At 46.2% G+C, this 27,759-nt stretch overlaps 1 protein-coding gene across 3 annotated transcripts in view; it reads left to right on the top strand.

The window, feature by feature from the left end:
- Positions 1-2,205: 2,205 nt before the first annotated feature.
- The window catches only part of ACSL1 (acyl-CoA synthetase long chain family member 1), a 71,003-nt gene continuing 45,449 nt past the window's right edge, over positions 2,206-27,759 (top strand). For 2 of the 3 annotated variants that reach the window (XM_021694263.1, XM_021694265.1), the window contains exon 1: positions 2,206-2,358. The gene's annotated coding sequence lies outside the window, so the exon portion shown is untranslated. Of the gene's footprint in view, positions 2,359-27,215; positions 27,653-27,759 lie in introns of those variants that run through there. The other variant, XM_021694264.1, reaches the window with a different exon arrangement.

Below are 27,759 nucleotides of genomic sequence, written 5' to 3'. Positions count from 1 at the left end.
AAACCCCCAACCATGGAGTCTGGAACCTTCATTTAATGAGAAAACTGAGGCCATGGGCTGACACCCTTCTAAGGTGGGTACCATTATTCTTGTCTTACAGAGGATGAGATGGGGCTTAATGCCCAACTCTGAAGCCTATGCTTTTAACCACTGTGTAATACTGCCTACCTTCAAAGTCTTTATTTCATGGTTATGGGACAACCCCATACATTGTGAAACTTTTAGGGAGATAAGTTTTTTTTTTTTTTAAGTGTTAGCACTGTAAGGGATCTGAGAAATTATTTCATCTAGTCCCTTTATTTCCAGAGGAGAAACCTGAACTTGCTGCCCTAAGTCACACAACAGCTTTACCAGAGAGAGTAGGAATTGAGATGTAATCCCTGGTTGTGTGCTTTTCCCACTCTCAGGTGGTCAGTTACCTGCATTAGGGCTAGAAACCAAGGAAGAGCATACCGATGAGGAGAAAAGTGTCTTGGAGGGGGAAGGGTTAGGGAAGACGGTCAGTGACAGCTATCACATGTTGTGGGTTGAACTGCATCCCATCCTCTCCCCAAATTTATTTGTTGAAGTCTTAACCCCCAGTACCTCAAAATGTGACCTTATTTGGAGACAGAGTCTTCACAGAAGGCATCAAGTTAATGCTCTTATGGTGGACCCTAATCCACTAGGACTGGTGTCCTCATAAGAAGAAGAAATATGGAGACAGACACATACAGTGAGAAAACCAGGTGAGGAGACATAGGGAAAAGACCCTTTTCTCCAAGCCAAAGAGAGATGCCTGAAGCAGATTCTTCCCTCACTGCCCTCAGAAGGAACCAACCCTGCCCACACCTTGATTTTGAAATTCCAACCTCTAGGACTATGAGACAATACATTTCTATTGTCTAAGCTACCTGCTTTGTGATCCTTCAGAATGGCAGCCCTGACAAACCACTACAGCAGACAACTTTGAAGTGCCTAAGGAGGGGCTGAAGGACTGAATGGGTTGGAGAAGCAAGAGAAAAATGAAGAGGCTAAAATGATGAAATCACGGGTGAGGAGGAAGAGACCTGAGCAGAGAAACCAAGGATTATCCAAATGGAAACCAACAGAAAGGAAAGTGGAGTCCATTTTTAATCTTAGGCAGTCTATGTGTAGAAGGGGGTCTTAGAGCACTGAGCTGCTACAGAGGCCACTGGAGTGTGGGCTGCCCTCACCATCACTGTTCTATGGTGCCCGGCACACTTTGGGAGGAAAGTCCTTAGGATATTACTTGCTCAAGTCAACCTGATATGCTTGTGGCCTCCAGTGAGCACAGGCTCACAAAAACGTAAGGACAAAATGTAGTCCGGTGGTTATTATGTGCATGCTCTGGAAGCCGACTGCGTTGAGTTCCGAGTGCGGTTTTGCCCGCACTCGCATTCAACCTCTGTGCCTCAGTTTCTCCCTCATCTGTAAATGGGGAATCATGTCAGCATCCACCTCATGGGGTTATGATGAAGATTCTAGAAGACAATGTGTGTGAATTGTTTCAATAAACTGTAGCTGTTGTTATCAGAGGGGTTTATCATCACAATAATGCTTCTCATTCTTCAAATTCAAAGAAGTACTAGATAGTAGCCCTCCTCCCAATACTGGGCGCAAGTACCACCGTAACCCGAACGGTTATTAGGGTTTAAGGACACTGGCAGGCCTCAGGTGTTAGGAGGAAAAGTAACATTTGGGATAGGACCTGGAAAATGTTCATGCCAAATGGGCATCGCACGGATGCAGAAACCCTCAGAACCACAGCCAGGGCTAAGTAAGATACACAGGCCCTAAGAATTTGGCAGGTGGATATTGCCCTTGAGAAACGTTGGGTCTCCATTCCGCTGTAATGCGCCCCGCCCCGGTCCGCCAAGAAGTCAGTGAGCAAGGCAGGCAATTGGGAGTGGAAGTCGTGAAAGGGCGTCTTCCGGTCCCCGTAGCAACGGGACCCCAAGGCCGGCCGGGCTTCTAGATTGAGGCCCTACAATATACCCTTTGCCCTTCCACAGATTCGCTATGAAAGCGAGGGCACGCGAAGCGACTCTTGCTGAGTTCGCTCGCCGCCTCCCTGCACCCGCCAGCAGGCAGCCCAGCTCGCGCTTCTCCAGACGGGAGGCGGGCGCGCGTCGGGGGCGGGGCTTGCCGGCGGAGGCGGGGCCTGCGGACGGGGCGGGGCCGGCGGGGCGGGCGTGGCCGGCGCACCGGCAGCAGCTTGGCTCCGCAGCGGCAGAGGCTGGGGCGCAGCCAGGGCGCAGTGGCTACCGCGGCGCCCTTAAATAGCATCCGGAACCGGGGCTGGACAGACAGTGGGCTGCGGTGACAGCCGGCGGCGCAGCGGCCCGGCCAGCCGAGGTGAGTGCTCTTGCCGCGGGGAGCCGCGTCCTTTCCGGCTGTGGCGCCGGTGGTCTCGGCGGGGGCTCAGGCTGCCCCGCCGGCCCAAGCCCGGGAGGCGGCGGCCGCAGCGGAGGCGCGTGAGCCTCCCCTCGGCTCCCGGGGACGTTCTGCTTCTCCGGCCTCTGCCCTCGGCTCCCCTTCCCGCGGCAGCGGAGGCCTTCGGGCCGCCGGAGCAGCCGCCGCTTCCTGTGCCTGAGCCGGGGATGCCCCGCCGCCGTTTCCCGCGGGCTGCGCGGGCGCGGGGCTGGTGCACGGCGGGGTCCGGGTGACGCGCGCCGCGGGACCGGCCTCCTGTTTGTGTGGCGGCGGGGACCGGCCCGGCCCAGAAGCCGGACCCCCAGCTTCAGATGCGAGGGATGATCCCGCGGGGCTGGGGCCGGTGGTGTCTCGGACACGGGCGTCCCTCCTGTCCCCGTGGAGGGGTTTTTGAGGCGCTCTCGGACCGCGTCTGGAAGCATCGGATACGGACGGTCCTGCTACCTCGGCGTGATGGTGGCCCCTGCGCGGAGCGCTTGCAGGAGGGTCAAATGCAGCATCAAAAGCCGGTTGCCAAATGTAGAAATTCTCGCGGTGTCTCCAGAGCAGTGCCCATAGCCGCGGCACATAGCCGTGTTGGAGTCATTGGTGTCCGAAGCCTGGTGTCTTGAAATTAGGAAGCAGAAACGATACCTATCTCCTTGCAGCGTAGACGAAGAGTGGTGGTAAATGACTTGAATGGACACGTGGACTAGAACCTAGAGACAGACACTAATCATAATCAGTGTGTAGGTTAGAATCTCAGACCCCTGCCCCAGTCCACCTACTTTCAAGGTTATGGAGCTTAATTAAGACCATTATAAAAGTGCTCTTTGCCTTTTAAAGTTGACACTTTAAAAAAAAAAAAGCATCTTCTTGGTGCAGGAGTATCCAGAGTGCCCCCGACTGTCAATATCCTTCCTTTTATTTATTTATTTTTTGTCTTTGCTTAGCATGAGAAAAACATGACATCTCACAGTTTCCCACACAAATTTCACCTGTGATTATCTCAGTGTAAACAGTTATTTGCTTAACACAGACAAAACGTCAGTCAAAAATTTCTGGTTGATTCTGCACTTTCAAGTGGAGATGGCAGGTTAGATTGGCAGATGAGTGGGGTCGAGGAGGTCGAACTTTTAAAGGAAAACTTGCTTCCCATCACGGTGGAGCCAGTCTATGGAGACGTTCTTTCTTGTCCTCACTCAACTGGGAGAATCCCTTTCCAGTCTGAAACTTGACTCCTTATTTGTGGAAGGACTGCATTAGGCTAAAGTCTTTAGTGAGCTAAGATTCTGTGACTGGAAAAAGAAGATCCTTAAAAGAAGCAAACCTCATACCTCCCTTCCTCACTTAAAATAATATAGATATATTATAGACCACATATTATAGATCTGTTTTCTGCATTTACTGTAAACAGAGAAGACTTTTTTTTTTTAATCACCCTTCCCTCACAATTATAAGCATTTTGACCTATTTCCTTCCTGTCTCTGTTATGCATATTTTGGCAGTACTTTTATTATTCTCGCAGGCAGCCTGACTAAAAAGAGATCTCTGGGCTTTTTAATTTGGGCCATTTAAGAGATAGCTACTTTGGACAAATGCAGGTAGGGACGGGTTTCTGTTTGCATCATAGAGGTAGAGTTTTCATAGCTATCTCTCTTTTGAATGAAGTTTGAAAGAACTGAAAGTGTCCCCGAATGCCACAGTGTCATGCCTCATGTCCAGGCCTTACTCCATCTTTCGTTTTTGATGTAGCTGTCTTGTGGAAAACAGACGTGTTCAGAGGAGGGGCCGGGGAAAGATCAGATTGTTTTGTCATCATAGTTAGGGATTTCTCTTCTCTCTCTTCCAGTTTCACTTTTCTGGAAAGGGCAAGACTATAAGAATACTAGTAATTTCTGTTGATACTCAGTAACCTGAGATGAATATATAATTTTTAAGGTCAGTTGCTGAATTTATTATGCAAGTTTGCCACATAAAGCATATGTCCATTATTCTTTTGCACTTACTCTCTCTTATATCCAAATTGCGTTGAGTTAGGATCCATTAATAATGTTTTATGAACAGTATTGTTTGGATGATGCAATGGGTTAGACTCTTGTGTTAAAAAATACAGAGGAACTTCCTTTAAGGCAGCTCCAAGCTGTTGGTATCCTGTGGCCTAACCTGAAATCTTGGTCTTCAAGCCTTGCTCTCTCACAGGCAGGTCAGTCAGAGGAGACAGACTGAAGGTGCCAGAGTTTTTACTGAAGGTTATCACTCCAGCTTAGGCAGACAAACATCTTAGGGTCACTTTTCTTTGACACTCACTCCTGGAGATTACATCTCAGTGAACAGAGCTGATCTGAAGCTGCCAGTGGCTGAATTTAGTTTTAAACATTGTCATACTTAAAGGGGCTCTGAGAGCTTTTTTTTTTTAAGATTTTATTTATTTATTTGAAAGAGAGATAGAGAGCATGAGCGGGGAGAGAGGCAGAGAGAGAAGCAGACTCCCCACTGAGTAGGGAGCCCGACCTGGGGACCTGGGGCTACATCCCAGGACCCTGGGATCATGACCTGAGCTGAAAGCAGATGCTTAACGACTGAGCCACCCAAGCGCCCCCTATCTGTGTTTTTATAAACTTTTTTTTTACTTTAAGCATATAGTTTTAATTGAAGATAAAAATTTTAATAACTTAATTTGAATCACCTAAGTTATATTGTGAACATTTTTCCATGTTGTTACCTGCTCCTCAAAAAATGAGTTTTGAGGATGATTGCATAATGTGGTATATGGGATATGTCCCTATTTATTTACCCTTCTCCTATTGTTGGATATATATATTTTTTAAGATTTATTTATTTATTGTAGAGAGAGAGGGCGCATGTGTGTGTATGTGGAGGGGGAAGGGCAGAGGGAGAGAATCCTCAAGCAGACTCCCTGCTGAGTGCGGAGCCTAACCTGGGGCTTGATCCCAGGGCCTTGAGATGGTGACCTGAGTTGAAATCAAGAGTTGGACGCTCAACTGACTGAGCCGCCCAGGCTCAATCCAATATTGTTGGATATTTAAGAATAACTATTTCAGAACAGTTTGCCAAGCTTCTCATGTATTTAAATGTATCTTTTTTAAAAATTAGGGCATGTTCTGCTCTAAAACTGTTGAAATTGACAATGATTTGAAAATTATTATTATTATTATTATTATTATTATTAAGATTTTATTTATTTGACAGAGAGAGACACCGCAAGAGAGGGAACACAAGCAGGGGGAGTGGGAGAGGGAGAAGCAGGCCTCCCGCGGAGCAGGGAGCCCGATGCGGGGCTCGATCCCAGGACCCTGGGATCATGACCTGAGCCGACGGCAGACGCTTAACAACTGAGCCACCCAGGCGCCCCCTGAAAATTATTTTTGCTGGTGAATGATTTTAATGGACTTTTGGGTTCATGTGTTCTAGTCCGAAGCTGTTGAAATAAGGATTTCATGGTCTGGAGAGAGAAATGGAAAAAATTAGGGCATCAAAGGAGGAAATGTGGGTTGCTGTTTATACCATTTCCTCATTCGGGAAGGCCTTCTGATAAATGTATTATCTGTCCATGTGCACAGTTTTGGCTGCGGAAAAAATGGGTACTTCCCCCCTCAGGTTTGTTATGAAAGAAATATCTGTATATCTAAGGCCCAGATACCTCGAATACCATTTATTCTTTTAATAACTAGGGTAAAGAGAAAGTTGCTGCAGAGACTAGTTTCTCCCTCAAGGCTCAGCTGTCACCTACAAAGCAGGGCAGTTATCAGCTTACTAATCTTGTGGCCACAGCCCGGGCAGGGACAGGCTCAGGGCATGATAGGTGGTGATAACAGCCAACCCCGCAAGGCCCCGATCTCAGTGGTTCTCGTGTTTAACTCAGTTAATCTTCCCAACAACCCTGCAAGGGAGGTCCTACTATTATCCCTATTTTACAAAAGATATAGAAACAGGTGCAGGGCTTAAGTCGCCCAAACCAGGATTTGAACCTACACAGTCAGGCTTCAGGGTCAGAGCTCCTAATTAATTGGCTCGGCTGCCTCCCTAGAGCTTGAAAGTTTCCTAGTCCAGGAGTATCTGGAAAGTTCCAGGTTACCCAGCTAGTGGCAAGACTGAGGACAGAGCGGATTCTTTTTCCATGTCACTGCTCCTTGATATTTCCCTGTCTCACTTTTACACTCTGTCTTATACCACCAGAGTGCTGAAAATGACAACAATTTTGGTTCAGCTTGGTTTGGTGAGCGGCAAGATCACCTGCTACACAGCTATGACTTTCTAGAGAATTAAAGAGTAAAAGGCTTTGCCTGCCCTGGAAGTGGGTCTCCTAAGATGGGCGAACAGTTGAGGCGCATGGTTAATGCATCAAGTGTGTGGAAGGAAGAGAGTGCATGGCTGGGAACAGGGACCAAAGCTTAGCAGAGATGGTCAAGCGCCACTCACTTAAGGAAGAGATCAGCCTCGCCATGACACACAGATTTGCTTTCTGCTGCATATCTTAGGGTGCTTTTTACCAGAAACAGACTTTCTCAGCATGTTTTAGACAAGAGAACAGAATAGTGAATTTTCAGGGTTTGAAGGCACAATGGTGGTATCGTGTAGTGGGTGCAGGTGCCTTTTTTCTAGTAAAATTTTAGGCAGAACCCCAAGATAGCATACAAAAGCAGGACTGCCACGGTCGAAGGGGGGAGGGGAGGGAACCCCAGCTCACACATGTATGCTCGCTTCCTCGGTCACCCCGGTCTGAGGGACTTCCAAATGACCCCAGGCCCCCAGAACACTGAAATAGCCTAACTTGCTCCCTGGGCAGACCTGTTGTGTGGGAGATGGATGACTTAGCCCAGGTTACACAACCTGTGTTCCCCTTTGGCCATGGCACACAGTGGAGTTTGTTCCTGGGCCGGTTCGGGGAATGACCGGATCTCGATGTACTCCTTGATTTGTGCCCTGCAATCTGCTTTTCCTAATTTACTCTCTGTACAGTATTGCACAACACATACCCATTCTTCCTTTTTCTCCTCGGCATCACTGCCAATCCATAGCACGTCACCTCTGGTTTAGCAGAGACCCTTCATTTAAAAAAAAAAAAAAAAAAGAGGGAGGGTGATTACTTTTCCTAATGCAGAACTCTGATTGAATCCCTCCTCTGCTCAGAAGCCTTCCAGGGCTTCCTCTAGAAAGCCCCAAGTCTTTATTTAGCTTGGCTCTTGGGAACTTCTAGAGTTTGCTTCCAACTTGCTGTTTCCCGTGCCTCTCCCAAACTACCACATCCTGGGACTTCTGGAAAGCAGACTCTGGAAGCACAGGGTTGCATTCAAGATCTCTGCATCCCAAAACCCTTTCCATGAGCTCTCTCTTCTGCCTGACTGGACTTCCTATGTCCTGGAAGGGCCTCATGGACCCTGTTCATTTAGCATGACCTGTCTGCAATTCCTCATTGCACCCTCCTTCCTCGTAGCCCTGCTCCTTAGAAACTCCAGATCACTCACTGGAACCCTAGGCTGACATTCAGTTAGCTGGGGTGCACCAGCAGCCACAAGGATGGATAAAATGCCGAAACACTCCCATATTGGTTAGAAATAAGTGCCACCCCAAGTGCCCCCACCCCTAAATCAGATTTGGAAGAGTTAGTGCCCGGTTCATCCAAGGATCTCCTGAGCCTGTTCTGGGCCAGTGGCCTACTTCTTTCCCAGGTTGATGCCTGGCTCTACTGGTTATTCATTGTTTGGAATAGCACCCCTCCCTCCCTCCTTCATCTGCCTTTCATGTGAACATATCTTGCTCCCTCACATAGGCTCCTCAGCTACATTCTAGGCCCTGGGCATTTAATAGACCTAGTCATTGTCATTTGTGTGTTTTCAGCAGCATTTAACATGGGACCTTACCGTGAGTAAGCACTTAATATCATCTGATGGTTGGTTGAGACCAGGAGACATTCAGATGGTCAGGTGTCCTATAGAAGGGGGTCACTGACAAGAATACACATTTAAATGTTCCAGGTTTGGGTATTATGATCAAGCATCAAAAATCACTAGACCAGAGCCTGAACTTTCATCGAGTTGAACTTAGTGGCTAGGGGTCCATCTGGGGTATCTCTTTCAGGGTATTTCAGAGATTTTCGAGCAGCAGGTGGTTGTAGGCTTTGCAGGATGTGGGAGGCAGGCAGATCAGTGTCAAGTTCCAGATAATCTTACATAACTGTACTGTAGTCTTCATTTACCTGGTTTTTCTACTTAAAACCATACCTTGTTTATGTTTTACTAGTGAAATGGTCAGATAGCTATTTGTTCCTTCTGTAGGGACAGTTACCCACATTGTGCCTCAGGCAAGCTTCTGAGGTACCCGGGATTGTGGAGCTGGCAGGGAACATGCCTGTCAAGCAGTCCAGCCAACCACCTCCCAGAGGACAGAACCGCGATCCAGAGAGGTGTGGCTGGCAGCCCAGTCAGGCTAGACTCCGAAGCCAGAGCCAGCCAGTGTTTTCCTCTCCGGACAGGATTCAGAGATAAGCACAACCAATGCTAACACCTCTCTAGAGTGTAGGCTGACTGAAGACCCTTGGCCCTTGAGGCAGGGGCTGAAGCTAGGGGCTCCCCAGAAGAGGCCTCCTCAGATGAGGCCAGCCTCTTGGTCGGCTGTGGCCCTGAGGTCTTGATTCTCCTTCCTCCAGATTAACTGGCCCAGTCCATTTGGGCTCTCACGCTTGGCCAGTGACGTCACTGGCAATGTCCTGTCCTCTCCAGAACACTTCTTGCCCTCATGGGCAACGTTGAGTATCTTTGTCTCCCTCTTAGGTGGGAAGTCTGTGTGTGGGCTTTGGCCGCAACTGTTACGCTGCCCCCTAGCCGTGGCAAGCTTTTCAGGGTGCTCCAGTTAGCCCTTTTATTTATTGCCTCTCATACTCAGGAACTGGCAGAGACTCTAGCCAGGCAGGCGCCCAGAGAATTTAGGTACTGCTCAGTAGTAGTCTCCAAAATGGGGCATACGTGCCCTGCAGTGGGGGTAGACCACCCACCGTGCAGAGTGGACGTATTAGAACTTCTGTAGAGGGTGCCTGGGTGGCTCAGTTGGTTAAGCGACTGCCTTCGGCTCAGGTCATGATCCTGGAGTCCCTGGATCGAGTCCCGCATCGGGCTCCCTGCTCGGCACGGAGTCTGCTTTGCCCTCTGACCCTATCCCCTCTCATGTGTTCTCTCTCATTCTCTCTCTCTCAAATAAATAAATAAAATCTTCAAAAAAAAAAAAAGAACTTCTGTAGATATTTATTTTTTAGCATAACTTCATATATGTATATTTTACAATGTTCAGAAAATATTTGCAAATGTCTAGAGTTCATAGATGAGTGCATTTACATATTAAGCACACATTTATTTATTATTTTGGATGCATTTTAAAAAGTTTAGAGAACCAGAAAATAAACTCCTTCTCTACATCAGCGTGGCAAGATACCTATAAATGCCATTAAAAAGAGAGAGAGAGAGAGAGGGAGAACTCAGTTTGTCAGTTAAGGGGGGATTAAAGCTGCTTTGCAAAACTAGGTTGTGATTCACGTCAAATTGGCCTCAGACGTCAGAAGAGTCATGTTAAATCCAGAGTATATTTTGACTTTGGACCAAAACTTAACAATGTAGAAGCCTCATCAGGACAAAGATTTTATTTATTTTTTATTTCTTAAATATTTCATTTTGTATTTGAGAGAGAGAAAGAGCATGAGGAGGGGGAGGGGCAGAGGGAGAGGGAGAAAGCAGACTCCCCACTGAGCAGGGAGCCCGATGCGGGGCTCGATCCCAGGACCCTGGGACCATGACCTGAGCTGAAGGCAGATGCTTAACTGACTGAGCCACCCATGCGTTCCTAGGACAAAGATTTTATTTATTTTTTCTGTTTTATTCACTACTGTGTCGCCCGAGGCTGGAGCAATGTTTGATATAGAGTGCATACACAGTAAATATTCTCAAATTGGACTTATGGACCTTTCCTTGTGTGACAATTAAATACCATGCTGGGTATGGCACTTTGTGTCAATATTTAGGTTGGCTTTCTTTGTTGAAACCTTTAGTCAGTTGGCAGGACGCAGGGAATGTGTCAGTCAGCGTGACTCCCAGCAGATCCTTTCGCAGAGCTGAAGGAGCATCGTGCTGGATGGGCCTCGAAAGTGTCACCTGAATGAGAAGATGTGTGGGATTTGCTTTAAAATCATTTTTTTTTTTAATGGGTGTAAAAGGAGACAGTGATCACAAAATGTTGATCATGATTAAAGCTGAAGCTGGGATTAGGGGCACGTAGTGCCTTCTTATGCTATTCTATATACCTTTGAATCCATGTGGACATTTTCATAATAAAATTTAAACAAAACACAAGGGGAAAATAGAGACCCCAAACTCGTGTCACTTGTTGGAAGTAGGTAATAGCTGGATGAGACCATCTCTTTTTCTTCCTTCCCCTTTGAACACAGCGTCATTTTTCAACAGTCCTCTGCAACTTGTTGGATTTCTTTGTTTGTAGCTTCCTAGGGCCACCCACCTCCTCTTGTTGTTACCTAAACTCTGGGTGTTATTCTAGCTCTTGTCCCGCGGCTGTCACCAAGCCCGCCCTCTTCCCTCCACCTACAATGAGCTTAATCCTTCAACCCTGTCTGTGTCTCATGTGTCGCTTCCTGCACCACCACTGAGGTCTCCCACGGAGCTGACGACATCTAGAGGTCACAATGGGGTCCCACGCTCTTCAGAGGCTCCGTATGATCTTGAGGAAGCCCACCGCTTAAGGATATTTGGTAGGTTCCCTTCATCGCTGCTTTTTAGGGACACAGACAATTAAATGAAACAATTAATTTCCGTGCTGAAATCGGTAAACACTCAAAAGCGTCCCCATCTGTGAGTGGCTGGCCCTCCTCTGTGTGGGGAGAGGTCTGTCTGTGTTCCGTCTCCCACTTAGCCCGTGCGGCTAAGCCGTCCCTCTGGTTTATCAGTCCCCCTGAAGCCGCAGTCTATTTTGAGAGGTGTAAGTAACTCTACCCAACCTTGTGTGCCTTCAGCCTTCTTATCCAGGTCACTGCTATTTGATCGTCGCGACCTCTGTGTGCAGCAAGGACTGGGCCTTGTTCTCTGTCTCCCACACCAGGCCTCGTCCTGGTGGGGACACGGGATACTCTGTGGACGACTCCCCGCTGCAGGGGGACAAGCTTCTGCAGCCAGCTGCGGCTTAGCCTGAGCCCTGGCGGCGTGACCGTGACCCCGGTTTGTGGCACCGTGGTTCCTAACGAGCCAGCCACCCCTGCCCCCTCCCGCCCCCAGCCAGCCTGGGCTGGCTCTCAGGCTGTTTCCCCACCCCCACCGTCTCTGCCTGCTTCCAGCAGGCTCTCTAGAAGGCCCTGCCTCCACGCTCAGGCCCATCCATCCTGCTTTCTCCCTCCCGAAGCCCTCCACTGCTTACTTCTTCACCTTCTGTCTGGATAGTTTGGTTAAATCTTTCCTGCAGGTGTGTTTGTTTTCACTGATACCCTAAACTCGTCGAAGGCAGAGGAAGAGCTTGGAGCACTGCGTCCTCATGCGGTTGGCCTTCTGTTGGCAAGGGACGAGGGAGAGTGGTTTTTTCCCCCTGCGATTTTGTTCATTCGCAGTGGGACCTTTCTCAAAGGGACCCTTATGTGGAAGTTGCCACGTAGCTGGTCAGTGGCTGCGCCAGGGCCCCACACAGGGCGGACGGTGAGAGCCTTGGTGTGTATTACCTGGGAGGGGCTTCTACCCATCTGTCACTCTCCTAGAGGAGAGGTTGCCACGCTAGGCCATTTTCTGGAGGCCATTATCTTGAGAAATAAAAAAATAATAATAATAACACAGCAAGGTACATAGAATAATAAAGTCACAAATACCTATGGGGCACAAGCGTAGAACGGACAGTTTCTAATGTTGCTTGTTTTCTTTCTGCACTGTGCCGTCCTCTGGAGTTTCTGCACGGAGGTGGGAATCCTGTTATGGAGTCCCCAGAGTCAGGGCTCTGTGGCCACCTTTTGCTTTCTCTAGCACCTTCTTGGAGATGCTCCGTGGTGTTGGTGACAGAAGGGGGAGTACCTTTCCTCTCTTCCCATCCTTCCTTTATCCCCTCTGAGGTCCACACAGGCAGCAATGAAGCGGGTGCAAGATTCTGCAGCTCGTCGGACACAGCTGGTACCCAGAACAATGAACTTTTTGCCTCTGAGACTAGTGTTCTCTTGGACACAATGTCTGAGGGGAACCCGGGACTTGGGTACCTTCTCTGTGTGCAGTTTCTCAAACAAATGGGCCCTCCTTCCCGTCCCAGGGCCCTGAGTGGAGAGGAGTTCCTGCCTCGCTGGGTCCAGCTGTGGCTCTTGTAAAAGAACATTTGTCCTCTTTCCTATTAAGTTCTTTCCCTGTTAGGAGGTGGAGCCTCCTGTCTCAGGGCTTGCTTTGTAGTTCATCGCAGGCCAGGAAGGTGGAGAGTACGTTCTGAATTATATTTCCTTCCCTAGCTCTTGTCATAATAGTCTCTCCTTGGGTTGCCCTATCCCCCAGACCATGGTGTCATGTTCTTAAAATGCAGTCCTCCAGGCATAATTAGGGCTCTCCCTGTACCACATGTCAACTGAGTATCATGCCTTATTGGATCCAGTGGATGAGTGGGAAGCCGGACCCACAGAAGGCTCTTCTGTCTCGGTTCCTGCAGAAGGGTTGGGCTGGCCTAGCCAGCGGGTCTTGTGTCCATCAGCTCAAGTGAGGCGACTGACTGAGGCCTGTTCCGCCCAGCCTACCCCTTCTTGAACTCCTACCAGGAAACGTCCCTGGCTCATCATGGCTTCTGAGGACTCACTTAACAAAATTAAATCAATGTTTGAAGACCAATGGAAAACTCTTGCTTCCCTTAGGACTTTTTTTTTTTTTCCGAATGGAAACTTCTCCAAGTCCGTGCCACCTCACATTGCCTGGATGTCTTCACTGGGCAAGTGCAAACTGTAATTATCATTCTCCCAAGTGGCTGTACGTGACGTGTCTTTATATCAGTGTTGAAGGGTGATGGAAGGAGAACTCTCTGGCTTTCTTTCCCTGCTCTCCGGAGAATGCCAGGCAGGTCCTACTTGCAGCATTCCTACGTCTCAGATGGCCACCCGCCTGGTGCCCTGGGCGTGTCCAAGGGCTCTCCTCACTGCCGTCCTGCCATCGCTCCCCAGCAGCTCCTGGGAAGTTTCTCTGGTTTCGAGGCTTCTCTTTTGTGTCATAGGAGACTTGCTTACAGAAGCTGGATGCCAGCCTGGTGTAAGGCTCTGGACTCAAGCCCTTCTTCTGACATTTGCAGTTCTCCTTAAGAAAGGTATTTGTCTGGGGCGCCTGGGTGGCTCACTTGTTAAGCGTCTGCCTTCGGCTCAGGTCATGATCTCAGGGTCCTGGGATCGAGCCCCGCATCGGGCTTCAAAGGACCCTGGTCCTTTGGTGACCTTGGGTGACATTATACATAAGTGAAACAGTCTGAGAATTGAAAAACATCATGGGAAGATGGGCAGGAGAGTATTTTTATGTAGCTTTAAATCAGTGGTTTTCCACCTTTAAGTCGCCCCTCCACATCACCTTCTAGCACATGGGCTCATGGCAGCCGCCACCGCAATGTGGGGTATAGAGGGAGAATGCTAAAGTTTAGAAATACTTTGAATACCTCCTTTCTCTTTGAAGAATCATTGTTCTATTAATACACCCTCCTGGGATGGGTAGCAGAGAATTGGGCAGCATCACAGAGGGTCATTCATAGCTCAGTAACGGTTAATGAAGCACCTGTTCTGGGCAAGGCATCAGGGGCATAGAAAGACAGATGGGAAGAGGCCCTCGCCCTGAAAGAGAGAGACGCATACACCCCCCACAAGTGTAAAGTAGGAGGTGCTACAAGGAACATACTCCTGGAATTCAGAGGAGGACTGACTGCTTCTGACCTCCTAGGTCATGTAATTACGAGTTAATGAGAGAAAGTGGCCTATGTGGGTAAGGCTGGACATCTTAAAACAGGGCCAGGGAAAGGGCTGTAGGTGAAGGAGACAGCAAGGGAGGGGGATGCAGAGTGGGCATGGAGGCCTAGTGAGGACTTTCTGGTGGGTTCCAGGGAAGGGCAGGAGCGCAGCGGAGGAACTGCGAGGCGCCAGGAGGGGAGCTCACCCAGAGACACAGGAGAGGACCTCATTCCGCAGTTCATTCTCCCGGTCTCAAAAACCCAGCCCTCCGATTTCTTCTCTCTTTCCCCTTTATATCCACTTAGTTACCAAAATCTGTGTTTTTTTTTTAAGTTGTTAAAAACTTCTTAGTATAAAATAGGCATAACATAAAATTTACCCTTTTAACCATTTTTAAGCATACAATTCAGTGGCATTAAGTACGTTCTCAATATTGCGTAACCATTAGCGCTATGGAGTTCCAGAATTTTTCATCATCCCAAACACAACCTCTGTACCCGTGAAGCAATAACTCTCCCTTTCCCTCCCACCCTCCACTCATGTAGCCTCTATTTCTGTCTCTACGAATTTGCCTCATTTGAAGTCCCTAGAACATATATCATATTTTCGAGGTTCATCCACGTTATGGCGCGTATCAGAATTTTCTTCTCTTTTTTTTAATTTAATTTTATTATGTTATGTTAATCACCATATATTACATCATTAGTTTTTGATGTAGTGTTCCATGATTCATTGTTTGCGTGTAACACCCAGTGCTCCATTCAATATGTGCCCTCTTTAATACCCATCACCAGGCTAACTCATCCCCCTGCCCCCCTCCCCTCTAGAACCCTCAGTTTGTCTCTCAGAGTCCATAGTCTCTCATGGTTCGTCTACACCTCCGATTTCCCCCCTTCGTTTTTCCCTTCCTACTATCTTCTTTTTTTTTTTTTTTTAACATATATTATTTGTTTCAGAGGTACAGGTCTGTGATTCATCAGTCTTACACAATTCACAGCGCTCACCATAGCACATACCTTCCCCAATGTCTATCACCCAGCCACCCCATCCCTCCCACCCCCTACCACTCCAGCAACCCTCAGTTTGTTTCCTGAGATTAAGAATTCCTCATATCAGTGAGATCATATGATACATGTCATTCTCTGATTGACTTATTTCACTCAGCATAATACCCTCCAGTTCCATCCACGTCATTGCAAATGGCAAGATTTCATTGTTTTTGGTTTTTTTTGTTTTTTTGATGGCTGCATAATATTCCATCGTATATATATACCACATCTTTTTTATCCATTCCTCTCTTGATGGACATCTTGGCTCTTTCCATAGTTTGGCTATTGTGAACATTGCTACTATAAACACTGGGGTGCATGTACCCCTTCGGATCACTACAGTTGTATCTTTGGGGTAAATACCCAGTAGTGCAATTGCTGGGTCGTACAGTAGCTCTATTTTCAACTTTTTGAGGAACCTCCATACTGTTTTCCAGAGTGGCTGCACCAGCTTGCATTCCCACCAACAGTGTAGGAGGGCTCCCCTTTCTCCACATCCCCGCCAACATCTGTCATTTCCTGACTTGTTAATTTTAGCCATTCTGACTGGTGTGAGGTGATATCTCATTGAGGTTTTGATTTGGATTTCCCTGATGCTGGGCGATGTTGAGCACTTTTTCATGTGTCTGTTGGCCATTTGGTTGTCTTCTTTGGAAAAATGTCTGTTCATGTCTTCTGCCCATTTCTTGATTGGATCATTTGTTCTTTGGGTGTTGAGCTTGATAAGTTCTTTATAGATTTTGGATACTAGCCATTTATCTGATATGTCATTTGCAAATATCTTCTCCCATCCTGTCGGTTGTCTTTTGGTTTTGTTGACTATTTCCTTTGCTGTGCAAAAGCTTTTTATCTTGATGAAGTCCCAATAGTTCATTTTTGCCCTTGCTTCCCTTGCCTTGTTTCTAGAAAGAAGTTGCTGTGGCTGAGGTCAAAGAGGTTGCTGCCTGTGTTCTCTTCTAGGATTGTGGTGGACTCCTGTATCACATTTAGCTCTTTCATCCATTTTGAGTCTATTTTTGTGTGTGGTGTAAGGAAATGGTCCAGTTTCATTCTTCTGCATGTGGCTGTCCAATTTTCCCAACACCATTTGTTGAAGAGACTGTCTTTTTTCCATTGGACATTCTTTCCTGCTTTTCGAAGATGAGTTGACCATAGAGTTGAGGGTCTATTTCTGGGCTCTCTGTTCTGTTCCATTGATCTATGTGTCTGTTTTTGTGCCAATACCATACTGTCTTGATGATTACAGCTTTGTAATAGAGCTTGAAGTCCGGAATTGTCATGCCACCAGTTTTGCTTTTCTTTTTCAACATTCCTCTGGCTATTCGGGGACTTTTCTGGTTCCATACAAATTTTAGAATTATTTGTTCCATTTTTTTGAAAAAAGTGGATGGTGTTTTGATAGGGATTGCATTGAATGTGTAGATTGCTCTAGGTAGCATTGACATCTTCACAATATTTGTTCTTCCAATCCATGAGCATGGAACATTTTTCCATTTCTTTGTGTCTTCCTCAATTTCTTTCATGAGTATTTTATAGTTTTCTGAGTACAGATTCTTTACCTCTTTGGTTAGATTTATTCCTAGGTATCTTATGGTTTTGGGTGCAATTGTAAATGGGATCGACTCCTTAATTTCTCTTTCTTCTGTCTTGTTGGTGTATAGAAATGCAACTGATTTCTGTGCATTGATTTTCTATCCTGCCACTTTACTGAATTCCTGTATGAGTTCTAGCAGTTTTGGGGTGGAGTCTTTTGGGTTTTCCCCAAAAGTATCATATCATCTGCAAACAGTGAGAGTTTGAATTCTTCTTTGCCGATTTGGATGCCTTTTATTTCTTTTTGTCGTCTGATTGCTGTGGCTAGGACTTCTAATACTATGTTGAATAGCAGTGGTGGTAGTGGACATCCCTGCCGTGTTCCTGATGTTAGGGGGAAAGCTCTCAGTTTTTCCCCATTGAAAATGATATTCGCTGTGGGTTTTTCATAGGTGGCTTCTATGATATTGAAGTATGTACTCTCTATCCCTACACTCAGAAGAGTTTTAATCAAGAAAGGATGCTGTACTTTGTCAAATGCTTTTTCTCCATCTATTGAGAGGATGATATGGTTCTTGTTCTTTCTTTTATTAATGTATTGTATCACATTGATTGATTTGCGGATGTTGAACCAACCTTGCAGCCCAGGGATAAATCCCACTTGGTCGTGGTGAATAATCCTTTTAATGTACTGTTGGATCCTACTGGCAGGTATTTGGTGAGAATTTTTGCATCCATGTTCATCAGGGATATTGGTCTGTAATTCTCCTTTTTGATGGGGTCTTTGTCTGGTTTGGGGATCAAGGTAATGCTGGCCTCATAAGATGAGTTTGGAAGTTTTCCTTCCATTTCTGTTTTTTGGAACAGTTTCAGAAGAATAGGTATTAATTCTTCTTGAAATGTTAGGTAGAATTCCCCTGGGAAGCCATCTGGCCCTGGGCTCTTGTTTGTTGGGAGATTTTTGATGACTGCTTCAATTTCCTTAATGGTTATGGGTCTGTTCAGGTTTTCTATTGCTTCCTGGTTCAGTTTTGATAGTTGATACATCTCTAGGAATGCATCCATTTCTTCCAGATTATCTAATTTGCTGGCATATAGTTGCTCATAATATGTTCTTATAATTGTTTATATTTCTTTGGTGTTGGTTGTGATCTCTCCTCTTTCATTCATGATTTTATTTATTTGGGTCATTTCTCTTTTCTTTTTGAGAAGTCTGGCCAGGGGTTTATCAATCTTATTCTTCCAAAGAACCAGCTCCTAGTTTTGTTGATCTGTTCTACTGTTCTTTTTTGGTTTCTATTTCATTGATTTCTGCTCTGATCTTTTTATTTCTCTTCTCCTGCTGGCTTTAGGCTTTATTTGCTGTTCTTTCTCCAGCTCCTTTAGGTGTAGGGTTAGGTTGTATATTTGAAACCTTTCTTGTTTCTTGAGAAAGGCTTGTATTGCTATATACTTTCCTCTTAGGACCGCCTTTGCTGCATCCCAAAGATTTTGAACAGTTGTGTTTTCATTTTCATTTGTTTCCATGAATTTTTTTAATTCTTCTTTAATTTCCTGGTTGACCCATTCTTTAGTAGGATGCTCTTTAGCCTCCATGTATTTGAGTTCTTTCCGACTTTCCTCTTGTGATTGAGTTCTAGTTTCAAAGCATAATGGTCCGAAAATACGCAGGGAATGATCCCAATCTTTTGGTACTGGTTGAGACCTGATTTGTGACCTAGGATGTGATCTATTCTGGAGAATGTTCCATGGGCACTAGAGAAGAATGTGTATTCTATTGCTTTGGGATGGAATGTTCTGAATATATCTGTGAAGTCCGTTTGGTCCAGTGTGTCATTTAAAGTCTTTATTTCCTTGTTGATCTTTTGCTTAGATGATCTGTCCATTTCAGTGAGGGGGGTGTTAAAGTCCCCAACTATTATTGTATTGTTGTCAATGTGTTTCTTTGATTTTGTTATTAATTGGCTTATATAAGTGGCTGCTCCCATGTTAGAGGCATAGATATTTACAATTGTTAGATCTTGCTGGATAGACCCTTTAAGTATGATATAGTGTCCTTCCTCATCTCTTATTATAGTCTTTGGTTTAAAATCTAATTTGTCTGATATAAGGATTGCCACCCCAGCTTTCTTTTGATGTCCATTAGCATGGGAAATGGTTTTCCACCCCCTCGCTTTCAATCTGGAGGTGTCTTTGGGTCTAAAATGAGTCTCTTGCAGACAGCATATCGATGGGTCTTGTTTTTTTTTATCCAGTCTGATACTCTGTGTCTTTTGATTGGGGCATTTAGCCCATTTACATTCAGGGTAACTATTGAAAGATATGAATTCTGTGCCATTTTATTGCCTGTAAGGTAACTGTTACTGTATATTGTCTGTGTTCCTTTCTGGTCTATATTACTTTTAGGCTCCCTCTTTGCTTAGAGGACTCCTTTCAATATTTCTTGTAGGCCTGGTTTCATGTTTGCAAATTCTTTTAGTTTTTGTTTGTCCTGGAAACTTTTTATCTCTCCTTCTATTTTCAATAACAGCCTGGCTGGAGATAGTATTCTTGGCTGCATATTTTTCTCATTTAGTGCTCTGAATGTATCATGCCAGTCCTTTCTGGCCTGCCAGGTCTCTGTGGAGACGTCTGTTGCCAATCTAATGTTTCTACCATTGTAGGTTACAGACCTCTTGTCCCGAGCTGCTTTCAGGATTTTCTCTTTGCCTCTGAGACTCGTAAGTTTTACTATTAGATGTTGGGGTGTGACCTATTTTTATTGATTTTGAGAGGGGTTCTCTGTGCCTCCTGGATTTTGATGCCTGTTTCCTTCCCCAAATTAGGGAAGTTCTCTGCTATAATTTGCTCCAATATACCTTCTGCCCCTCTCTCTCTTTCTTCTTCTTCTGGGATCCCAATTATTCTAATATTGTTTCGTCTTATGGTATCACTTATCTCTCAAATTCTGCCCTTGTGATCCAGTAGTTGTTTATCTTTTTCTTAGTGTCTTTATTCTCCATCATTTGGTCTTCTATATCACTAATTCTCTCTTCTGCCTCATTTATCCTAGCAGTTAGAGCCTCCATTTTTTATTGCACCTCATTAATAGCCTTTTTGATTTCGACTTGGTTAGATTTTAGTTCTTTTATTTCTCCAGAAAGGGTTTCTCTAGTATCTTCCATGCTTTTTTCAAGCCCAGCTAGTATCTTTATAATTGTCATTCTGAACTCTAGTTCCGACACCTTACTAATGGCCGTATTGATTAGGTCCCTGGCAGTCAGTACGGCCTCTTGTTCTTTTTTTTGAGGTGAGTTTTTCCATCTTGTCATTTTGTCCAGAGGAGAATAAATGAATGAGAGAACAAAATACTAATAGGGTAACAACGACCCCAGAAAAATATACACTAAACAAATCAGAAGAGACCTGAAACCAGGGGAAAAGAAAGGGAAAGAAAGAAAAAAGAAAAAAAAGGAAAAGAAAAAAAAAGAATATGATCAAGTATGATCAGGCTGGTGAATAGATCAGTGCCACACACTAGATTTTGGGCGTATTTTGGTCTGTTAGCAGAAACTGCCTCCCAAAATTTGGAGAAAGAAAAGCTTATATATGTACCAAAATAAGGGTAAATACGATGAAGGGATGGAATATGACTGTAAAGATGAAAATTATAAAAGATTTTATAAAAGGAATTGATAAGATAAGAAGTTTGTTGAAAAAAGAAAGAAGAGAAATTTAAAAAAAAATGGGAGAGAATGTGATCAGGCAGGAGAAGACTAGAACAAAGTCATACACTAGAGATTTAGGGTATATTTTGGTCTGTTAGAAGAAACTGTATCCCAAAATTTTAAAGAGAGAACAACTTAGATATGTACCAAAAATAAGGTTAACTACAATGAAGGATAGAATATGACTCTAAAAATGAAAAATAAAAAAGATTTTTAAAAACGGGATTGATAAGATGTTGGTTGAAAAAGGGAAAAAGAAAAATTAAAAAAAAAAGAAAAAAAAGAAAATTAAAAAAATTAACTTTGAAAGAGTAAAGAATCATGAGGAAAAAGCCATGAATTCTATGTGCAGTATTCCCCTAGCGCTGGAGTTCTGCCATTCTCATTGATCCGTAAACTTGGTCTTGGCTGGCTGTTCTTGCTGATCTTCTGGGGGAGGGGCCTGTTGTCATGGTTCCCAAATGTCTTTGCCGGAGGCGGAATTGCCCCACCCTTGCCGGTCGGGCTAAGTAATCTGCTCGGGTTTGCTCTCGGGAGCTTTTGTTCCCTGCAAGCTTTCCGTACAGCTTTGGAGGATGAGAGTGAAAATGGCAGCCTCCCAATCTCCGCCCCAGAGGAGCTGAAAACTTGGGGCCCCACTCCTCAGTGCACCCCCAGAGAAAAGCAATCACTCCCATCTCCCTGGTCTCCGCCCGCACTCCCTGCTCACCCGGCCTGTGACCGAGGGTTTCTATCTCTTGCACACAACCCCATGTGGAGTCTCCACACCCAGCAGATCCCTGCGGTGCCCGGAAGAGGAAGGGAAGTCTCCCTGGATCTGCCACTTGTTGGGTCCCTGCTGGAGGAGCAGTGGCCCGACTGTGCCTCGGATCACGGTTTATGGCAACCCCGAGCTGAGAGCCCACTCCTCTGCTCTGTCTCTGCAGCCGGCTTCCCTGCTCCAATACCTGGGAGCTTCTCCGCACTCAGGCACCCCTGGTCTTTCTGTGACCCCGAAGGTCTTGAGACCACACTGTCCCACGAGGTTCCCCCCCCCCCTCGCTTAGCCACTGGAGTGACATCCCTCAGCGGAGCAGACTTCTAAAAGTTCCGATTTTGTGCTCCACTGCTCTATCACTTGCCAGAAGCGGCCGATGGAGGCCCCCTCCCCCGCCATCTATCCTCCCCAATATCGCCTCAGATTCACTTCTCCGCACGTCCTACCTTCCAGAAAGTGGTCGCTCTTTTGTTCAGAGAGTTGTTGCTATTCTTTTCTTCGATCTCCTGTTGAGTTCATAGGGGTTCAGAATGGTTTGATCCCTATCCAGCTGAATTCCTGGGACCAGACAAAAACCAGGTCTCCTACTCCTCTGCCATCTTGCTTAGTTCTCACCAGAATTTTCTTCTCTTTTTAAAGGCTGAATAATGCCCCGTTGTCTGCAGGTACCACTTCTTGGGTGTCCCTCCATCTGTTGATGAGCGTTGGGATTCAGATCCCGGCTTTTCAAAGCCCTGTGTGTCATGGCTCTTTGTCATCCTGAGCGTCGCCTCCCACCTTTGTCTAGATATGAATCACTGCGTGCCTCGGTGGCAACACGTGCTTTTCAATGTCCACAGGCTTTGCCTTCAGACCTGGCCTCTAGTCCCGTTCTCGCGTGGAGCTGGGGCAGGACGTTGAACTTTTCCCGGGCACAGTCTCCTGTCTTTGAATTGAAGCTCATAACATCTCCCTACAGTGAGGACTGTTGTGAGGATTGCATTTAGTCATGTTTGTGATTGCTTAGCACAATGGCTCCTAAAGAAATCATGATTTCAGACTGATTTCTCTGAATGTCTTCCTTCCCTTCTCCTGAACCCAATTTAATCCTGTCACTCCTTCCAGATTAATTTACCAAAAATCCTAGAGTTGAGCTGGGGAGTTGCTTCTCGCCATCCTGTTTGGCCCCTGTGCCCTATAGCAGAGCTAATGTTCTGAGACCACACTCATCCCTTGAGGACCAGCCTCCCTTGTGTCTTCTGCATGCGGGTCCTCCTTGAGGGTGTGGACCTCTTTTCTCGTTTCTTTTGCACTGACTGATGCCTTGTTTTTCACTATGTTGTATATGTATATTTGTGTTACGTCTTTTACTTCCAAGCCTCTTGAATGGGGTCCACACATGAAGAGTAAATAATGTACATGCCCCGAGAGAGGGTGAGGGTTTCCCCCAAACTCTGTCAGTCATCATATGTCACCCAGGCTCTCATTTTGTGAGGGGTCCTGTCGGTCACCTCAGTTTGAACACCCATCAGGTAGAGAAGGCCCCTTTCCCGAAACCACCTCTGCCAGTCCTAGTCTTGGGTTCTCATAAAACCCACCTAACTGATTTCAGGCTTTTCTAAGGCAAAGAAATTTAACAGTAGCTGGGTTGTTATTTCTGGAGGCTTGACCTTACAAAGGCAAATGGTGGATATTACTGTCAAAAGCTTTTAAAAAGTCAGTTTAAAAAGCAGTCAAGTATGAGGTTGAGTTATATGAATATGGACCCATCAGACACATTTTTTAAACTGTCCTAACATTATACAAATACGTTCCTGTGACATGGGAGAATTTGTTCAGTGATGGCCACACACATGACTGCACAAAATCCTGTTTGAAGAAGCATTTTCGAAGAATTTTAATAAAATATCAGTGAAATGTAAATAGGGAAAAAGCACACACTTCTCAAGTAACTTATTTTGTCATGTGACTTAAGTATATATGTAGCTTACTGAATACAGAAACTGTCGTAAGTAGGCATTGCACCATTTCATTATCCGTAAATGTTCCTATCTGTTTACCCACATTATATTTGGAATCTCACCACTTGGGGACATATATGGTAGTTGTGGCTTGGTGGCCAATATGAACAGGTGAGGTATCGCGCTAATCTTGCTGGTTACAAATTGGTCGAGCTTGATGCTTTAAAAGCTTTATGTACTACTCTTTCTGACTTTGGGGAGATGGGCAGGGTGGGAGTGGTTTAGTAGAGAATTTTCAACTTCACTTGAATATTTCCATAAATTAGGTTTCTAAAAGCAGAGCATCTCTGCTTCATTTCTCCTTTGAAAATCTTCTTGGAAGTTGAATTGGTGACCCAGAGAATCACTTTCATGGAAATCAAACGCGCTTAAGGTTTACTATTACTTGGGGTGCCTGGGTGGCTCAGTGGGTTAAGCATCTGCCTTTGGCTCAGGTCATGATCCCAGCGTCCTGGATCAAGCCCCACATTGGGCTTCCTCCTCAGTGAGGAGTCTGCTTCTCCCTCCGCCCCTCACCCTGCTTGTGCTCACTCTTTCTCTCTAATAAATAAAATCTTTAAAAAAAAAAAAAAAGTTTTACTATCCTTAGTTGGAAAGAAACACTCAAGGCAGTGGAAGGAAGTAATTAATTCCTTGGGGGATGACTTACACACTGTTGTGTGGGATCCCGGAGTTCCCCGGGTGGTCTTCCTCTTTCTCATGCTCAGAATGGGAGGATGGTCCCAGGGCAGTGACCGTGGTCTGGAGGTCCTGTATAGAATGGGGTTTGGACAGCGACTTCTGTTTTTCCTCTCTAACTGGTGGACTCTGGCATCCCTGTGGAGCTCCCATACATCCCTCTTCAGGGGGAGCCCGGCTGCTCTTTTGGTTCAGGAAGGGATGGCTTAAGCAAATCTAGCGTTAGGTGATTTGCCAGCCAGGGTTAAGGAGCACGAGGCCAGCGGTTCTGGAGTGGCACACTGAAAGAACAGTGCACGGTCTGGCCGCCCGCTCCCTTGTTCCTCCCCGAGGCCGAGCTCTGCCCAGCCGGTGCCGGGACAAAGGGGCAGTTTCAGCCTTCTGTAAATAGCCTATTGTACAAGCGGAGGAGGTGGGGCAAGGAGGGAGGCAGCATCTTGCCAGCTTAGCTTGCTGCTTTTAAGGAGAGATGTCAGGATTTCTTCATCTGCGCCTGCCGGGGCAAGGGTGCTATTTATGTGGGTTTGCTTGGAGGCTGCATTCCTAGTGAAGTATTCCATCAGACCACTGTTATTCAGCTGAATGAAAGCGTGAGGAACTTTAGAAGGGGAGACACGTCCAGATCACCCATTTTTTTTTTTTTTTTGGTTTGTAAATGACAGGAAGAAAATAAAATGCTGATGTAAGTATAAATCTATGGAATCACAGGACCTGTGTGTGTGTGTGTGTGTGCGCGCATGTCCCTGTGTCCTTAGAGAGGGATGCCCTTGTGAGTCACCTTTGCCCCGCAGCACTTTTTCCTGGTGTAAACAAAATGGTAAGAGGTGAACCTTTGTTTGTATCTGGGTGGCCTTGGACCCATATGTTCAGACTCCAGGACGAGGGGGCAAACGCGAGCAGTTATGTAAGACATGGAGCGTTAGCATGGAGTTCAGATGCTAAGCTCTCATCATGCCATGAAATGTGAGTGCCGGAAGGACCTTTAGAGAGCACCTGCCCTCACCATTCCTGAGCCGGGGTGGGCTGCAGGGGACTTGCGAGCCCCCCATGCAAAGGAGTACCCACGTGTTCCAGGTGCAGAGGATCAGCGGCTCTGCAGAGGTTAGGAATTGTTTGCCTAGAGGAAAAAGCATGACTTGAGAGTTAGGTCGGTATCCCCGTCATGGGACATACCTCGGGAAAGCCTCTTAAATCTCCAGCCTCAGCTACCTTAGGATCATTTTGTCCTGCAAGACAGTGCAATACAGGATGTGAAAGCCTTACCGAAACACTAAATCAGCGTTTGTTGGGCTGCTAGCTATGCTTCCCAAAGTGTGGGTCGATAAGTACCAGGATTTCTATTTTCTGAGAGTCATGCGATCCAGTTTCTATTACTTGGCCCCGTATAGCTATTTCTGCCCAGGCATCCTTCCCTCTGGTTCTTTGCCCCGGACATGTACCACGCTTCCCTGACCACTGTTATGTCTTTTGTCGTCCTGTGGTTTTAGACTCCAGGACCCGAGTGAGCAAACCCACTTTTCGTAGGTGTGGGGAGGAAGGAGATGCAGGAGTAGCTGCCGGGGAAGGAGAAGCTAGCTGCCCATAGGCTTGTGCGTTCTTGACCAAGAAATACTGACAGCTTAAGCCTTTAAGCCGATTGAATCATATTCTTAGCCAACAGTAGCATTGTTATTTGCCTGGCCTGCAAACATCCAGAGAGGATGTGTGGAAATTTGCTTTTGAAAGAATCTTAAAAATATTCCAACGGGAACACCATTGGAATAAGAATAAAGTCAGTCTGGCTTTTAATCATGTGTTGGCACATACGAGTCTTGATTCTTCTTCTTTGAGACCTGTTGGGGGACTGTCTTAAAGCGTGGTGTTTATATTCACCTGCAGCCTTGAAAGGCTATTTATTGTGGCCAGTTTTCTTTGAATGTGGGTCTGCCTCCATTTCTAAATACCCCAAGTACTTTTTCCTTAATAGCAGTTCCATAGAAGGGAGAAGGTTTATAATGCTTTCCATTCACGTTGACGAGTTGTTCTTCACGTGGATCTAAAAGAAGGATTTTCTTTAGTTCTTTATTGGATGGACTACAGTTTTCCGATGCACAGCATTAACCGGTGGGTTCATTGAACCTGGTTTGCAGCCTGTCACCTGGCTGCCCACTGAGAGGCATGAATTAAACTGCTATACCTTGTCATTACCCACTAAAGATAAGAATGTAGCTGGATTTAAACCCTTAGCATTACAGACTCATGTCAGATTAAATATTCTTGCATGGGTGCTACTAAATCAGTCATTTTCTGAAGTTTTTGTTTTTTTCCAGGTTTTCTTTCTTAGTTTTTTAGTCTCTTAGTTTATTTCTTATCTCTAGAAATAGACTTTTTCTTTTCTTTCTTTCTTAGTCTAATGCTGTCTACAGCTTGGCTACTGCTGATGCTTAAAATAGAAAAAAAAAAAATCACCAGCTTCTGAGTGCATTTGTTCATGGGGGAATTATTTCGTATTCTCACACAGAGATGGGATTCTGTTGAGCAGCCCCTGCAAATTCACGCTATCTAGGTTTTATGGAAATCACCTCAGGGACCTGTGGGAGAGAAGAGACAAGGGCAGGGGTGTGTGTGTATGTGTGTGCGCGCGCGCGTGTGTGTGTGTGTGTGTGTGTGTGTGTGAGGGGTGGGAAAGTCCTCTTCAGATTTGGGGTGCCGTGGGTATGAGGACGGCTGGAAGGTGGGATGATTGGAGGGGAAGGCAGGTTTGCACATTGTACACGTCAGCTTGCTTCGCGTTCTTAGGGTGGCAGTGCTGTTTATGAAACCTGCCCACTCGGTGCCAAAAGGGGCCAGACTCGATTTGTCTGCTTATCCTCACGGTCTCAGTGTACGCACGTGCCTTCCTGCCAGAGGCCTTGCCTCATCCCGGCTCCCACCGGTGGTAACGCTTCTTGCTTTATTTCGTGGCTTCCCCACCAGCCAGTTTGCCCATGGAGACCCTACACTGGGTCATCAGCACCACCCTCCCGGCTGCTGGGCACAGGGCCTGGCACACGCCGGGTGCTCCGCCCTGGGCACCGACTAGAGTAGCTCAGTTCCTATGCATTCATCTAGAATGAATCTGCTGGGAGTATACTACGGACAATCTGTTTCTTCCTTGGTCTGATATAACCACCCAACATCTGATCATGTATTTTGCTGGTGTTTTTAAAAAAACTCTGTCCATTGTCTCTTCTTATTGGGAAGCCAAGCAGAAAGAAAACAGTGTCCGTTTTCAGATCTGGCACTGGCAGATGCCTGTCCCTGCCCATGGGTGGAGCAGTGGGGTGACTCTGCTCCCAGCTGCTCATTGGCCCCTCCTCCAGCCTGTCTCCTCCTGGGAAGTCAAGTATGAGTTTTGTCTGCTAGTTACCTTTAGCCCAGTGCAGGAGTCGGCATGTGACTAATGCCCTGAGAGACCTTGGCAGGTCCGGTAAGCGGCAGCTGAGCTCCTCCAGCCCCCCTCCCACCCCCACCGTCACCACCTCTTCTGCTCTGCATGGCTGCATGGCGTGTCACCTAGCCGTCAGCTCTGGGTGGCACAGATGGTGAGTGGTTTTGTAAGTCCTGGAGCTCTGTCTCCACGATTATGACCTGAAGAAGTCTTGCTTATCTGTTCCTTCTCGACTGTTACGTAAAACCTGGAAATTTCTTC

This window comes from Neomonachus schauinslandi, chromosome 2, assembly GCF_002201575.2.
Source record: "Neomonachus schauinslandi chromosome 2, ASM220157v2, whole genome shotgun sequence".
Classification (NCBI taxonomy): Eukaryota; Metazoa; Chordata; class Mammalia; order Carnivora; family Phocidae; genus Neomonachus; species Neomonachus schauinslandi.
The sequence above is the reverse complement of the archived record's forward strand: the minus strand, read 5'-3'. Positions and strand labels throughout refer to the sequence as shown.